Source organism: Sinocyclocheilus anshuiensis, unplaced genomic scaffold, assembly GCF_001515605.1.
Source record: "Sinocyclocheilus anshuiensis isolate Anshui unplaced genomic scaffold, SAMN03320099.WGS_v1.1 scaffold2051, whole genome shotgun sequence".
Lineage (NCBI taxonomy): Eukaryota > Metazoa > Chordata > Actinopteri > Cypriniformes > Cyprinidae > Sinocyclocheilus > Sinocyclocheilus anshuiensis.
Genome location: NW_015551258.1, coordinates 113,419 through 118,150, shown reverse-complemented (window position 1 = coordinate 118,150; position 4,732 = coordinate 113,419). Strand labels below are relative to the sequence as shown.

The window sequence follows — 4,732 nt, the reverse complement described above, 5'->3', positions numbered from 1 at the left end:
ACACACACACACACACACACACACACACACACACACAAACAGACTTTTGTGAACATTTTGGAGTGCCTAAAACTAATGGCAAATTATTGAGTCAATTTGTTAAAAATAGACACTTTGAACCTGAAACAAATCATTTAAAAATGTCAGCTATGTTATCGCCCAGCAGTGTATTAAAAGTTTGAAATCTAGTACATCCAACTTTATCTTGCATACATTACAGTACACTCACCAAAAGTGATATATACTATATATGAAATCTCAAGTGTGTGTTTGTTTATATCATTGCAAAATGTAAACTATATTATCATCCAGCTCTAATCTGCTAAATGTGATTACAGGACATAATAAGACATAAATATTAACATCAGGATTTCCTCTAAAGTTGCATTTAAACTATTTGCATTGTACAATGTGCTTTATAACTAATTTTGACTCCGCTTGTCTCAAGCTCTGCGGTTTTAATTAAAACAGTTTTAATCAGTTTTTAGGGAACGTAATGGTGAACGGCTGAGAGTGATTGTGAAAGTTGGGTATTTGATCAGAGTGTGGTGTGAGTTATCTAGACTTCTGGAGCTGTTGAGGGGTGCTGGTGCTGATGTGTACTAACGGCGTGTGTTTGTGCCGCAGGTATCCTGTGCGTGGCGGATCAGTGTCACGGTCTGCGCGAGCTAGCGCTCAACTACCACCTGCCGAGCGACGAGCTGCTGCTAGCGCTGTCGTCCGAGCGTCACGTTCACCTGGAGCACCTGCGCATCGACGTGGTGAGCGAGAACCCGGGCCAGCAGTTCCACTCCATCAAGAAGAGCAGCTGGGACGCCATGGTGCGCCACTCGCCCAAGTTCAACCTGGTCATGTACTTCTTCCTGTACGAGGACGAGTTCGGGCCCTTCTTCCGCGACGAGGTACCCGTCACGCACCTGTACTTCGGCCGCTCCGTCAGTAAAGAAGTTCTGGGCCGCGTGGGGCTGACCTGTCCTTGGCTGGTGGAGCTGGTGGTGTGTGCTAATGGCCTGAGACCCCTGGACGAGGAGCTGATCCGGATCGCAGAGCGCTGCAGACAGCTGTCGGCCATCGGCCTGGGCGAGTGTGAGGTGTCCTGCAGCGCATTCGTGGAGTTCGTCAAGATGTGCGGCGGCCGGCTCACGCAGCTCTCCATCATGGAGGAGGTTCTGGTGCCTGATAACAAGTACGGGCCGGACGACATCCACTGGGAGGTGTCCAAACACCTGGGCCGCGTCTGGTTCCCCGACATGATGCCCACCTGGTAGCATGCAGCCGGAGACTCGCAAGTCCTCGCACAGACTGCAGCAGCGCTAGGCCTGGGACAATAAATCAATGCATCGTGATTCTCTCTGGAATCGATTCTGAGCTTAGTTTTTAACAGCAGATGGCGCTCTAGGCTAGTTTTTAATTGCACACTCAAATGCTCACGAAGAAGAGCGCTTCTGCGTTGTAAGTGGTTAAATGTACTTGCACAGCGGCTTTTATGATGCGAGATTAAACACTGCCCACTGTAAACATCCTTGTAATTCGCTTCAACCTTTTCGAACTTTATGAATGATTATTTTAGGTTCAAGTGGTGCGTGTGTAAGGAACTGGAAGCAAGCAGAATACGGATGTTTCTAAAGCACGCAGCGCCATCTGCTGTTAAAAGCTAAGCTCAGAATCGATTCAAGAGAGACTCGCGATGCTTTCGGAAAATCTCAGAATTGATGCAGAATCATTTCTCGATTCACGATGCATCGATTTATTGCCCCAGCCCTAAGCAGCGCTGGTGGATTCTGTTGGTTTTCTACATTTGGAACAGAACTCACAAAGCGTTTTCAGACGCGCTCCGCGTGTTTTCTACTCTCTAGTCACTGCGACTGACGCGAGGACGATCGTGTGTGTTCGTATTTAAACGTACGTGTCATTTTTATTCTCAGCAGCTTGCGCACTCATGTTTCGTGTTGGTTTGCGGCGGATGAAGGCGAGACGTGCATTTCAAGCACTTTGACCAAATGAAGTTTCAGCTCGAGGCGAATCAGATCATGTTTTGATTCTTGCGCTCGCGACTCATTCTAACTAGGGCTGCACGATAACTAACAATTTTGCTTAAAAATATAATCACAAGTTTTTATTTATTTCATCAGAATTATTATATGATATACAGCAGGGCTCGGCATTAAGACTTGACATGTGCATCATGTCCGGGGGGGGGAAAAGTTATTTATTTATTTTTTTGGCGTAACTGATTCATTCTGAAGCAATAGTCTCATCAGGTCTTACTTTAATCAGCATATTTGTAATATTTGCCTTAAATTGATTTCTAGGACACTTTTTAACTTTATGAAGGGCAATATTTTCCTAACTTTATTAGATGTACGTGTCATAATTTACGTCAAATTCTTACATTTTGTCAATACATTCGGTTAGAATAATAAGACACTGTATGGTTGTTATCACTCAGATGAAATCAGCATCTTTCCACTGCAGAGGAAACACAGAAGCTGCATCAGAAGTGCCGTTTAGATGTATTTACTCGCTGTTTGATGGAGATAAGAGGATCCATAAATGCATTTACACAGTAAAATTGCAAATGCATAAATAATGTTACAAGATGAATGTTTTACTTTTTTTAACATACAAATATGAAATGTTGGAAAAATGCAATGATACTTTTAAATATGAAACCAAACCCCCCAATAGGTGACGGCAAGTCTTAATGAGTGAGTCATTGATTCATCCGATTCGTTCAAAGACTCAATCATTCAGTAAATGAAGCAAGTGACTGTCTTTATGAACGGCTCACTGAATCATTGATTCACCCGATTCGTTCAAAGACGCTGAATCATTCAGTAACGAAGCACTGTTGTGTGTTGCTCATGCGCGACTGTTCTGCTGCGGCTTTGCTTAGAACTGTTTCGTTAGTGAAATGGAGCAAAAACAGTCAATAATGTGTCTAAAATGTAAGTCAGTTAATATGAACTACTGGTTTATTGAACTACTGTTGTATAAAATCAATGTCACATTTGCAATCGTGCTGATAGTCGGGAAAACATCACTTTTCATCATGGTTTGCTCACAGACTGGCTGTAGTTTGATCAGAATATCTCACGTTCGCCCGTGTTTTGAGCTCATCAGCGCAAGGTTGCCAGGTTGGGAAGATTAAGTAGAACACTAAGCAGAAAACGTATTGGTTTTAGAGAAAAGATTCTGGCAACCGCAGCCATGAATGCTTGTGGAAGCTCGTTACCAATGCAAATTCCTAATTAAAATGAAACCTTTTCAAGATAAATGACCAAATATTGCACGATTATGCTTAATAAATCAAGAGCAGCAGAGATGGTGATCACAGTTAAGTATGATTGATCGTGCAGCCGTATTTCTATCCGTCAGCGGGTTGCTTTGATTCTCTGTCACAGATTCTGTTTGACTCGCTCGTTTTCTCAGAGCTTGTTCAGTCGTCCGGTTCTTCAGAAAGAAGTGTTGATATTTCCTGGTTTCACCGTTTGCTTCCTGATGATGATGATGAAGATGAAGCTCTTGTTTTACAGTTTTAATGGCAGGCAGTTCGAGCAGCTTGTAGTGTGTTTGATTGGGTTTCAGACTCAAGATCAGGGACGTCCAGAGCTGGGTAACTGATGTAGTGTCAGATGGTGTTGGACGTGTTCAGACGCTGGTGTTTCGGTTATTTCTGATGTGAGTCGTGACGCTGGTTTCTGTCTCGTGGATGCTCGTATCTGCAGCTCCTTCGGTTCATTAGTTATCGAGCGATATATTACAGGCACGGACGCAGATCCCATTCAGATCTTTTCCCTGCACTTTATATAGAAATGTACATATGAGATTATCGGTTGTGTCAATATTGACTAATATTGTTATATTATTTGATTAATATTATTATATTATTTTCTTTGCAGTAAATGAATCGTGATATAAGCTTGTCATGAAGCGTCATGTTCTTTCAGGCATTTAGTTTTTATGTATTTGTCTACATAGAACTTAATCCATTAAAAGACAAAAACCAATGTGGTGTAAATGTTTTTGTTGTTGTTTTGGAATAAATGTTTGCGAATGTAAGAACTGCTTCAGTTTGTGTTATAACAGAGTAAATCCACAATTCAGTATTTTGGAAATATTTCACTATGTCTGAAATATTAAAAAAAGGTTGACTATTACACCTGGTGTTTGTCGAAATGAATCTTTGAGTGTCTTTTCGTCCTTGACTTCCTGTTGAATAATGATGCGTTTCCTGTCCGTTGCTGACGGACAGACTGAATCCTGTCCTTAAAAAAAAATACATTGTTGTAGAGACAAAGTCTGGTCAAATAAGACGATGACATTTACATTTCAAACAATCACCCAAAGTCATCAGAAGAGTAAACACACTCAGTAATCAGGACTGTGATTGGTTGATTACAGACGTCACGTGACCGCAGCTGTTCCTGCACACCTTCAGTCATCAGACGTGAAGAACAAACTCAATATTCAGCCGCTCCAAATACACAGAAACGTGATGTTTCCTGACTGTATGAGCAAACTAGATTTGTTCGTTATCCTCAGATTAATTAGGCTGATTCGTGTGAAACTGAAGGGTTTTGTGTTTGAGAAGTAGAAGCAGGAGGATGATGTTCCAGATGTGTCAGAATGAAGGAAAACCGCTGCCCATTTCACAATAGTTTGCATTTAACGAACTAGAAACTAGGCTACGAGAAAAACTACTGCTTAAGACAGAAGCCGAGACGTCGCA

The 4,732-nt window shown here is 42.0% G+C and overlaps 1 pseudogene; it reads left to right on the top strand.

Moving 5' to 3' along the window:
* The window catches only part of LOC107663435 (F-box/LRR-repeat protein 3-like), a 3,747-nt pseudogene extending 2,356 nt beyond the window's left edge, over window positions 1-1,391 (top strand).
* Window positions 1,392-4,732: the final 3,341 nt, after the last annotated feature.